Raw genomic sequence first — 12,908 nt, 5'->3', positions numbered from 1 at the left:
GATAAGATATCAGTCTTCCATTATGAATCTTTTGGACCCTCCCTTGTTTGATTTGGACTCTTGACAACAGCATCGTTCACGTGCATTAAGTCAGTGGAGCAAACTGATGACCGACTCATTCAGAATGGAGCAGGGTTGGGCAGTCTGGGGTAAAGAGGCACTGAGGAAGGTAAACATGTTTAAGTTATGGAGGAGTGGTTGGCTCTCACTTGTTTGGGCTGTATTCTGAATGAGAAATATTTGGTTGATGATTCTTCTTAGTGTTGGGTTCTAATTTCCAATCCCTGGGCAATGGGAAAAATCCCACCTGATACTCTATTAAGTAAATTTTACCATAGTCTTGCTAGTACTTCCATTCTTGATAGCGACTATCAATTCCATCACAACAGCCGGCATGATCCTTTTAACAGATGAAATAAGTTATGTCACTCCTCCAGTCAAAATTCTGCATTGGCTTTCTCTAACACTTAAAACAAAAAAATCTGAAGTCCTTATTATGGCCTACACAGTCCTATGTATGTGGTCCGTCTTCAGGTGAACGTTTGGATCACTTGTTCCAGTCTCAGGTCTTTGTTCTTGGTATGCCATCTGTCTGCCGTATTCTTACCATAGATAGTCTGTGGACTCATTCCTCATTATCTGGAAATTATTTCATTCAAATAATGCTACTTCCTTAGTTTTTCTCTGAGTACTCTGTTAAGATACTATATTTGTCACTCTGTTCCCATAATTTAAGATGGGACTCTATAAGAAAGTTTTAGTTGAGATAGCTCTTTTGAACAATTATTACTATTACTGATAATAATAGGTCAATTATTGTACCATGTGATTTATGTGAGTTATTTCATTTAGTTATTAGACAACCCCTTTGTCTGTTACTTATTTTACCTAAGAAGAAACAGCTCAGAGTAAAACATTTAATAAATGAATACTGCTACGTATCCAGTTGGTTGTCTTCACATCACTTACCAGTACTTCCTTGAACGTTTGGGGGAAGTCACAGAGCCTTTTGAGAACCTAACAAAAGCTTACGGCCTATTTTCCTTAGAAAAATGTGCTTACAAACTTGTTTAATATGTCTTTATACTCATGCCCTTTAGCACAGTTCCTAGGTTCCGTAAATCCCAGATTGGGAATTCCTGATCTATGTCTTCTTTTAATAAAGAGATTGGGGGACTCTGTACTTTCTTTGTCTTCTACCACCTCTTGTCACTTAAAGGAAATAATTATTTATACTATGTCTTATTCTAGAAAGAATTTGAGAAAGCTGAAAGGAAATGTTCAGCTATCTCTAACGCCACTAATTATATGCCAAAACAAATAAAGCCTGGTATGGCAAGTGAGATTCAGAAAAGTTTGACATATGGGACACTTTTTAGTGGTTAGATTTGTTGGACTTTGCTTCAAAGCATCCTCAATCTGTTTCAGGAACCTAAATGTGATATTTTGAAAAAATGTAAACAGTTACCTCTTCAGAGTAGTATAAACATAGTAGTTATTCTAGAGGTAGACACTTAGAAAAATAGCCTAGTGGTTCAGTGATATTTCTCAGAGAATTTTTGAATTTTCTGATTTTATCAAAGATAAATAAAAAGGGAGGCGGTATTCTAATAAAAGTAGGATGTGGTAATAATTTTCTGTACTAATGAACTAAAAGTTACCATATATTTGGTTAATTCATTGTTTATATGAACATTGTTTATGTAAAGACTTTGTTTAGATTCTCACTCAACATAACTTTGGAGAAGAGAAGTTGTCGTTTTATAATGGGATTGTTATTAAAGCTCCAAAAATAATATAACCACTGCTAGTGTTGAGGACTAGTAATTTCATAAAATTGTGGGGCTTTTGCATAACAGTAATTTAGAATTTCAGAATGTTTTTCATTTCTTTTTAGATATTTTAATGTTACTTGTGCTTCAATTCTGATATCTCACTTATTTTTTTTCCTCCTTGAATTTGTCACCTGAAACAAAAGTATTAAATTAGCTGCAAAGAGTGTATACATTTTACTGTATACATTTGCCTGGTTTTAGGTAAATTACTATAGAAATAATGTTATAAGTCAATATACAATGTTTGGGTTAAATTTTTGACACAGAGGTTTTAACCTTGATTTATGTTGTTATTGAATAACTATGTCTATTTTTTCCTTCAATCATTCTTAACATTCAATTTTTAAATGAATGGTAGCTCATCTGTGTAGGACTGTTATGACTGACTGATGTATTCTGTTTTGCTGTAGCACAATTTTCAGACAGCCACTTTTGTTGTTAAATATTTTCATTTTCTATAGTACTTTTCATCCCTGTATATATGTACAGGAATCACTTCACCCACCACCGAATTGCAGCCACTTCTGAGGTGGAACGCAGCAACTGTTTAACAGCGCACTTTCCCCTAGGTGCTGACAGCTGCAGAAGAAATTGTACATGGTCCTGTACAGAAGGTATTTCTCCACTGTGCCATCTGCAGAGTGAAACTGACTAGGAGTACTACATAGACTGTAAGTTTCTTGTGTACCTGCTCTAGACTGGAAACCCCAATAAGAGTGAATAACGAATAACTGGGGAGCATCATTTAAAAATGTATTGAGGTCAGTTAAACTTAGTGCTGCCCTCCCTGGCTCTAAATTTATTTTAAGGTCATGTAATTTGTGAATGGTACCAAAATGAGTAACGAACAAATAAATGGAAATGGCTTTATTCTAAAAGCAAATGAAACTAAAATGCTTTTATAAATACTTCACTTTTAATGATACTTAAAAGAATCGGTTTGTTTTTTAAATATTTTCAAATAACCAAACCAATATTATATAAGATTTTAGAGCTGTATTCTTAAAGTAGCAAATCAACTTATAATACAATAAGAACACCCTAGTTCGCTTTGCTTGCAATGTTGTATGTCTTAGTCTTAATACTTTCACTCTTTTGGGGAAATTTTTGCATCAGAGCCAGTTTATGATGAACCTAGTGTTTATTCTTTATTTTAGAAATATTGAGTTAAAATTTTTTTTTAACGTACTGAAACAAAGCTTGAGAGAGAAGAAACAGTTAAACATTTTAACTTCCACTAACTGTATTTTAGTCTCTCCCCAATTCAGTTATTTAATAATTTTCTTCTCTTTTGTAAAGACAAATTTATAAGAATGCTATCTTTAGTAATAGTTTGGCATGTTTATGACTTATAGGATAGGAAAATGACATTAGGAACTGCTGTGTCTATTGTTAAGCAATATGATATGGATTGTTATATTTAATTGTTTTGCCTTTTTAGTCAATAGGCTGATGTACTAGTTATCGATTTAAGAAAAAGTTTTGTGTGTGCTTCTATAGACATTTCTATGGCAAGAAATTAGGGTCTGTTAGTATTCAGAATCTTAATCTGTGAAGATTATATAAAATACAGTGTTATTTTTTTAGCTAATCTAAATTATGTGTCATAAATTAAATGATATTTGTGTATATCTCTATACCTATAGATTCTCAATGAATGCAGATAAAAGTCTGGGCCACAGTTTACGTACTTGTAAAATGAGGTGGGTGGAAGAAATTATTTTCTAGAGACCCTTTCTTTATTTTCAGTTCTACTCAGCGGTAGAATTCTGTGTATTTGGAATTGTACCTTACATTATGGAAACAAGATACTTTGGTGCAAGTGATTTTTGTTCTAGTTAGAATGTTATTTGTATTAATTAAATGCTGAGTGATGGTATTTTAGAGTCAAAAGAACAGGTCTGATTTCCTACAAAGATTTTCAACTAATTGTGTAGTGCAATTACCCCCACTCTTTTGAAATATATATATATATATATATATATATATATATATATATATATATATTTGTTTATTTATTTTTTTTGAGAATAAATACAATACAGTTCTTAATATCTTATTCAACATGGAAGCATCAGGTAAATTAGCAAAACTCGGCTTTATTACATTCAAAATAGAATGTAGTTAAATATTACCAAAAAACTAACTTTTAAAGATTTCCCCGCTTATTTGCATAGACTTAATACTTCATTCAATAGTCAAAGCACTAAAGAAATAAACATTACCATTTTAAAGAATATAGTTTAGATGTGTACTTATGTGTCTCTAGCAAGAAGGTATTTTATCAGTATATGAAAATTTAATTTGCTATAATTGGTTCTTTTGCATTTTCTGCAAACAGTGTAATTGTAAGTATTGCTTAATCCCATTCATCTTATTAACTGAAGTAATCATACTTGACAGAATAGATCATATGTTTTATATATTTAATGTTTTCATGAAAAGGTACAAACTATACCTATTGGTGCATATCAGAGTATAAATTTTTCAATTATAGAAGATTTTAATTGTTATATATTAGACCTTCAGTGGATGATGTAAATTTAACAGCTTATTAGATACGGTTTTTAACCATATGAATCTTATACTTTAATATACTTCCAGTGTATATTATTCAGAAAAGGGGAATTAGATGGAAACTTTTATTTTTATTGAATATGCTTGTATATTAATTGAACTGAATGAACATGTACTATTTGTGTAATCAAAAATAAAGGAAAATGTTGTTTGTTAGTTAAATTGTATATTTGAGATTTATTTTATTTGGAAATTATCTTCATTGCATAAAGTATATTATAGAAAACTAATATCTATTTGATTAGTTTCCAAGGGAGGGCTCTTCATCTTCTTCTGAAGGACCAGAATTATGGTCGGACTTATTATTTAATTTTGGAATTCAGAAATAAGTACTAGATCAAGAGTAATTAAATCTTAATGAAACCTTTATTTTTTTATCCTCACCATTATAATTTTCTATTTGAAATAGGAAAAATCAAGCAAATGCATAGATAATATGAATTTCAAATACTTAATGATATGTACTTAGACCTCTGCAATAATATACTGACAACTAGCTTTCAGTTAAAGGCTTTAAAAAGAAATACTAGGATCAACTGAAGAAATAGTGAAGTTGGTGAGAAAAATAAAAAGATATAAAGAAATAATACTTTGAGTGTAGATCTTATGCAATTTAAACTAATTTTAAAGAATATACATTTTTAAATAGTTTCAAGGCATATTTTTAAATTCTCTGATAGTCTCCTCCGTTTTACAAAATACGTACTTTGTCTTTTAAATTGGGGACATATTTTTATATTCATCCCAAAAAGATTTTTAAAAATTATCTTATCAAATATCCTGAACAAATTCTTATGATATGACAGGGATATTAAAACTTTCAAGTGTTTTATTGTGAATAATGGGGAGATGATTTTGCAATTTAACATTAGAGGGACAATTTATTGTATATTAAATGGTTTATGTTTGAGTTATTTCATTTAAATTTTAGTATTCAGACATTATTTTTAATCATCCAAAATATAATTTATATTCATGAAATAATATATGCCATTTGAATTTATATATTTTAGAAGTAAATGTGAAAAGGTCTTTATTTTTTCCAAATAATTTCAGGCAGATACAGTGTATACTGAAGTAAAATATTCATATAATTAGTTCAGTCTTTGCTTATCTTGTTATACACATAAATTAATTCTTGCCTGTTTTTATGAATTATGCAGGTATTTCTCAATATAAATTGAAATAGTTGAAAATTTTAAATGTGTAAGTTTTTGTAAAGAACTTTTGATATATCTTTTTTATCTTTAATACTCAATTAACAAGCGTTATTACTTAAAATTTTTCTTATAACTCTGAAATGTCTCTGTGGGGGGTGTGTGTGTGTGTGTGTGTGTGTGTGTGTGTGTGTATGTGTATGTGTGTTCGTTCTTCCTAATGCATTTTCTGATCTGGAATCCTGACTGCTACTTTGTAGCTGTTTAATAAAGTACAAATTGTCTAACAACTTTTTTCTTTGTTAATTGGGAATCATCACACCTACCTCACAGGGTTGTTGTGAGGAAAAAACAATTAAACATGTGTGAAAGAGTGTTTAACATATATCAGCTATGCTAGTATAAGAAAAATGGGTGTTACTAAAACTCCAATGGCCCCCACTGTTTTTATGCTAAAATCCAAATTTCTTGTCTAGGCATGTGATCTGGCTCCTCCTTTGTCCTCAGCTTCATTTCTTTCCTTATAAATGGCATGTATTGATTGATTGATACTAAACTTTTTACACTTCCCAGAGTATGTCATGCTTTCTTTGGGCCTTTGTCTGCCATCAACTTTCTTTCCAACCACTCACACATCCCTTTATACCTAGGCTACTATCATCCGTATAAGTCAACCTCATTCTTCAGGTCTTACTTTAGATTTCTCTTTAACTGAGATGGTTCCTACACCTTGTTCATCCCTTATACTTTTGGTAGCTGATCCTTCTATCGGATCCTTTATGATTTGCTTATTCCTATTCCTGAATCAGCACATGTAATGTAACTGCCTTTGCACTTGTCTGCTGAGGGTGAAGTCTGCCTTTAACTGCTTTTCCCCAGTACTTAACAGAGTTTCTGCAACTCAGGAAATGAATGAACATTTTATAAGTAGATGTTGGTTCACCCTAAAGGAATTCAAACATATATCATTATATGATTAGTACTCTTTAAAAAATAACTTTAATTCTACTATTTATAGAATACATTTCAAGCTCAATAGTCATATCAAAATTATGGCTTTATAATTAGATTCCTTTGGCCACTAATTTACTACTCTTCATGGTTTTATTAAAAGACATGGACTCACTAGGGTGCAAACAGAACTTTATTCTTTGCTGTCACTTGTACCTGTAATCCCACTCTTGAATATTATTTTCTGCCACTTGATAAATGCTGTTCAAGTGTGTCTTTATCTCTTCTGTATTCTTTCTTTTACTTTTCTGGGTTTATCAAAGACTCTTGCTTTCTGGGGATAACCCAGTTGTAATTCCTTGATACAGTCGCTGCTTCTTTCGTTTGTCTTCTTTTGACTATCCTTAGTCTCCAATTTTCTGGTCCCCCTCCAGTCTGTTTGTTTCTTTCCTTCCCTACCTCCCCTTCTTCCTCTCTCCCTCTCTTCCCCGCCCTCCCTCCCTACCTCTTTACCCTTTCTTTCTTTTCTTTCCTTTCTCTCTTTCTTCTCTTTCTTTCTTTCTTTCTTTCTTATTTCTTTCTTTCTTTCCTTCCTTCCTTCCTTCCTTCCTTCCTTCCTTCCTTCCTTCCTTCCTTCCTTCCTTCCTTCCTTCCTTCCTTCCTTTCTTTTCTTTTCTTTCTTTTCTTTCTTTTCTCTCTTTCTTCTCTCTCTTTTCTCTCTCTCTCTCTCTCTCTCTCTCTCTCTCTCTCTCTCTCCCTCCCTCCCTCCCTCCCTCCCTCCCTCCCTCCCTTCCTTCCTTCCTCTAGGTAGAGTTCCTTTGAAAATGCTTCAGTGCTAGTCCCTTTCCAAGGAGTCCTTATCTGTCCCACGGGAAAATGTAATTCTTTACTTCACAAACTCGGGAACTCTTGGCCATTTCTAAGGTAGTAGCCCAGACTGAGGTCACCTTGCCCTCTTGCCTTTAGGTCTAAGTCCAGTTCCTGTACCATGGGTTGTGTCCTATATTCTAATGGACATAGGCAGAACTGAGTGAATCACTGTTCTATTTCTTCCTCAAACAATCTATAAGCTCCCTTCTCCCAATGTGCTTATATTCTTTGATGTGAATGATAGATTAAAGGATGCCTGAGCAATTTTCAGCCAGTCCTTTCAAATGTTACACAGATGATCTGTCACATCAGTTCTAGTACTTGGAACCAACCTTTTATTCTCAGCATTGGGTCCTTAGCTAAAACTGTGAAAACAGGAAAATTCCTATTTTAATATTCGATTATACCACTGACACTGAGGCCATAATGGGCAGCTTGCATTTTCTACCGTGTTTCTACCATGTGTCCCCAAAACTAAGACCTAGCCGGACCATCAGCTCTAATGCATCTTTTGGAGCAAATATTAATATAAAACCCGGTCTTATTTTAACATAAGACCGGGTCTTATATAATATAATAAAGTATAATACCGGGTGTTACATTAATTTTTGCTCCAAAAGACACATTAGAGTTGATTTTCTGGCTAGGTCTTATTTTCGGGGAAACAGTATGAGTATTCTTCCATTTCTGTTTTCCATGCCTTGTCTTAGCCTATTCTGTGTGTTTGGAATGTCCTTTCTGTCTTTTAGTCCTAGTGGAATCCTACCCAATCTTTGATGCTCAATTTCTGTGAAGTTTTTATGGGTCTTAGCAGTTAGACTAAATACTTTTCTCTACTGTGTTCTGTGTTCTAATACTTTGTTTAAAGTGTTATTGTATAGCCTATAAATATGTCTGTCTCCCTGACTAGATTGTAACTATTTTTGAGACAGCCACTGACTTGCTTGTTGGTAATCCCTTACTGCTTAGTCTCCCTTATGTGTTCAGGATGTTATTTGTTGAATTAATGAATCTCTTCTGAACACTGAGATTAAAGTTTATAAAATTATTGTTGAGTAATTAATACTTCTATTTTTATTTATTTCTATCTTTATTCCAAAAAAATATTTGAGGGGACAAGAGTTAGTTTTTATGACTTTGATTTTTTTTTTTTTAAACCAGTGGTTTATTTTAGGCTTTAGTTCTGTTTTGGTTTAGCTCATTGTCTTTCATTTTCTCTGCATCTCATTACTTTTATTCTTTATTACACTTGATGGTGTTAATTATAATAAATAAAGATAGCTAGGTATTCCAAGAAGGTTCATGTTGAAAGTAAAAACTAATAAAATAAAATAAATTTTTTTAATTACATTTTTTTCCATTATTGTTATATTCTTTTTTCTAAGTTCTTCAACGTTTCAGATTGTATCACTAAATATGATCAAAGTGGTAAAAAAAAGCAAGCTGTTAGTCACCAAAAATGTTGGTTATGAGAGAATAGTATTTCTAGAACAGAAAATTAAATTTTCTAACTTATAGTTGTATTTGTTGGGAGTAAAGTGCTGTGTTAATCAGACTTTTTTCTATTGTTATCTTGAGTGATTACTGTAAATAAGTTGCCTTAAATAATTTGGCATCTAGTATTGAATTTCTGCCATTCCTCAACAGAATAATGCAGTCTTTATTACTGAAATTTAGCCAAAAGTAGGATTCTTTAATATGTATAGTGAGGCAAATATACGATGGCTAGGTAATTAAGAAATCAATTGAAAAATTTCTTTTATACCTAAAACTTTTTTTTCCATGGAAAGTTCCAAATGAGGACAAATAGTATACTAAGAAGGTAAAATAGAAAAATATTTTCTCTTTAAATCAGATCATTAATGTTTGAGAGAAGGTAAGTCAATTTGTGACAAAATATTCCAGTAATATTTTGCTCTTTATTTCCACATTAAATATGGACTATCTCATGCAAAGTTTTAAAAAAAGATTTTTACCTTATTTATTAACTTTCACCAATATAACTGGTGACATTTTAATATTTCATTTATGATAATTTTATCCATTAATACTTACTGGCTTTGGAATCTTAATGAATGAAAATGTAATGTGAAATGCTCAATATGGCAGATCTCAGGGTTAGTTGAATTTCAAATAGTGTAGATGCCAGGAATTGTAATATATATAATTACTTGTATGCAGTCATATTTTATATACCGGTAGACTTGAGTTTTTGTGTTTCATAAGAAGGAACAAACAATAAAATATGGCTAAGTGATTTGCAGTTTTAGGTATCAAGAAACACTTTATTCCTGTTTACCCCCTTCCTCAACCATTGCAGTAACGCCAACATTCCACTTACCTTACAAAATTAGTAAAATTAATTATTCTTGTATTTTTTACTTTGTTTAAGTTGAATATTGCTATATGATGGAAGTTTGATATTAGAGAACACAAAATTCTGTTTTTCTAAGCTTTTGTGAGCATACTTGGGAAAACAAATATATAGGAGAATTTTGGGGAAGCATCTGGTATGTGCATCCCCTGATTATCAAATAGGAAAATTAATTTTTAAAAATAAAGCTTTTCAAAACATGCCATCTGAAACGTATTTTACTTTTAAATATTTGTTATTATGTTTCCCCCCTTTTAAATGACTGTTTTTCAATCGTGATATTGTATAGTACTTTAATTTCAAAACCCTTTTTTAGTGGGTCAAGTAAAATATTAAATATTAAATAGTAATGAACTCTAAAATTCATCAAAAACCTAGTCTTTTATTTTATACTTACTCACAGATAGTGCTTCTATGCATAGTACCTTACTCATGTGATGGATATAACTGCAAATAATAAAGAAGTTGGCTATTAATTCATTGTTTTAACTTAAGGCTTCTCTCTGAAATTCTAACTCCACCTGTTCCCACTGTGCTGCAAGTTATGACAGGTATAGCATGTCTGAAATCAAACCAAATCTTTAGTCCTCCATTCTCATTTGTCAACCTCAATCTTTCTTGCTATGGGTTCACCATGTACCTTGTGATGCAGGGGTCAAAATAATATCACACTCTCCTCTCTTTTTTGAGTTGAATATCATCCTATTTATTTCAGGATCCTAATTGTTTTGCTTTTAAGATGTTGTGTTGATCAGTATGCTTCATTCTATGTCCATTGATAAAACTCTGGTTCATTACTTCTCATTTTTCAAGATTTGTATACTGGTTTTGTCTTTCTGTTTATATTACGTTTTCCTTGATGGTAGGAACCACATATTATTCACCTTTGTCCTTTCCATGGAAAATATTCTCAGTAAATCATTATTTACAAAAGTCTTTAATCCAAGTACTGGCCCCACTCATGATCTAATTTATCCTAGTAAGAGGATACAGTGGCCGCCTAGGAGTATCTGCTGTAGTGTATTTTAGTGATTACTATGCTAGAACTTTATAGATAGCTTAGTTTTCTTCTTTGCCTCTTCTTCTTATAATATTTGAAGATAAACACTGATATCTGAACATTTTCATTTTGAAGGTACTGTCATTCCAGATTGGATTGAATTTGAATATGTGTTTATTCAGTTTTTCTAGAAGATTTCATAAAATTATTTGAATGAATGTTTGTTAGTGTTGTACAGAAATCAGATGACTTTTAAATGTGGTCTCTTAAAAATATTATTTTCAGTCTATATTTTGAATGTTTGGATTAGTATAATCCTATTTTCTTCTCATTGCTCTTCATTCTCTTCTAGTATGTATGTTTGTGTATATTTATATCTGTCATCTACCTATACACATATACACATATATACATAAGAGCTTTTAATTTTATTAATTCACTTTTTAAAAATCTACTGTCTTAATTTCATTGTAAATGATAAATTTTCAAGTCAGGTTAATTTTATATGACAAAAATAAAATTTGAAGCGTATATGAGTTTTATCTATTTTCTAGATTGCTTATATTTATGTTAATGTTAGCATTTATTGCTTTTAAACCCTACATATTATATCTATTCACAGTTTGTGTGTCACTTAGTAAACTTAATATAATTAACATTCTGTTATTTGTATAATATTGTATTATTCTTACTCTTCATTCATTCATTTATTCAATAAATGTTTATTTAGTAATACTGAGTGCTAGGCACTCTCCTACATGCTGGGAATACAGAAAGTCTCTGCTCTCAGGGAGCTTATATTCTCCTTAGGGAAGAGGGAGACATATAATATTAAATAAATGCATACTTTTGGATAGGCGTAAATACTATGAAGGAAATAAGTGCACACAATAAAAATTGTTGAGGGGGAATATACTTTAGCTAGGATAGCAAGAAGAAACATCTTCATAGAAGGATATTTGAGTAGAGCTCTAAATGATTAGGAGGGAAAAAAAATCACATTCCAGTCATCAGGAATAACAAAAAGAAAGGTCTGGATTTGAATGAGTTGGGCATGTTCAAAGAAAAGAAAGAAATGCTGTGTATGTTAAACATTGTTAGGGAGAGAGAGTGTGGGGCGGGAGGTGAAGTCTTTTAAATAATACAGGGGCAGATCAAGTGGACCACAGTAAGAAGTTAGAATTTTATTATAGTTACAATGTGAAGACATTGGGCACTCAAATGTTCTGATGATTAACAGTGAGGAAATCACTCTTCCTGTTGTGTGGAAGATGAATAAGGGAAAGGGTTGACGGTCTAGAGGAATTCATTATTAGGAAGTAGTACTCTAGAAATTATGGTGTTTTAGGGCTTTTCACTGTAGAAATGATGAAAGGTAGAATGTTTTAGAGAAACACTGTTAGAATTCGTGAATAGATTAGAAATGGTTTAAGCAACAGTATCAGACATAATTAAACATTAAAGATTCTTTGAAGATACAACTTTTCCATGGTAAAAAAATGTACCATAATTTATTTAAATCACATCTCTATTTTCGATTATTTAGTTTTTTCCTCAATTTTGCTAGCATAAATAATAATCTTTTGTCATTTTCTCACCTCACTGCCAATATATATAAATAATGGAAGGTAAAAAGAAAACTATATATTGCTATTTTCATTTGTTTATCTTTGATTACTAGCTAGGTTGAAATTTTAATGTGTGTATTGATTGACCAGTTGTATTTTTTCAATTGTGAATTGTGTCCAGCCTTGTTTATTCTAGAATGTTGATACTGTCCTTATTGTTTTGAGGGTCATTTTAACTTTCTGTGATGATTTATATCACAGAAACTACTTGTTGGGTTGTAGTCCCAACATGATTTGGCCCTGAGTTTTTTAATTACATACTATGTCAGTCTCCCCTCTGTCCAATGTGATCTAGATAGTTCAGGCTCCTCTCAAACAAGCCAACCTTTGTCTAGCTTCATGTCCTTTTGCACTTGTGATTCTCCATTTTCTGGATCCTTCTTCCTCCAGTCTCACATGGTTGACTGTATCTCATCACTGATGTTTCAGCTCATATGTTACTCATTAGAGCAGCTGTTCCCAAATTCCTAACATAACATCCCTTCTCACCTCTTTCACAATCTATCACATTGTTGC

The 12,908-nt window shown here is 31.8% G+C and overlaps 1 protein-coding gene across 5 annotated transcripts in view; it reads left to right on the top strand.

Annotated features, from left to right (window-relative positions):
• Positions 1 to 12,908, top strand: part of NOVA1 (NOVA alternative splicing regulator 1) — a 141,111-nt gene that overhangs the window by 42,691 nt on the left and 85,512 nt on the right. The window contains exon 3 of one of the 5 annotated variants that reach the window (XM_033108648.1): positions 2,405 to 2,506. The exons of the other annotated variants lie outside the window; for them this stretch is intronic. The gene's annotated coding sequence lies outside the window, so the exon portion shown is untranslated. The remainder of the gene's footprint in view (positions 1 to 2,404; positions 2,507 to 12,908) is intronic. 5 annotated transcript variants of the gene reach the window in all.

The sequence above is a fragment of the Rhinolophus ferrumequinum genome, chromosome 6 (genome assembly GCF_004115265.2).
Source record: "Rhinolophus ferrumequinum isolate MPI-CBG mRhiFer1 chromosome 6, mRhiFer1_v1.p, whole genome shotgun sequence".
Classification (NCBI taxonomy): Eukaryota; Metazoa; Chordata; class Mammalia; order Chiroptera; family Rhinolophidae; genus Rhinolophus; species Rhinolophus ferrumequinum.
This window is presented reverse-complemented; position numbering and strand designations above follow the sequence as displayed.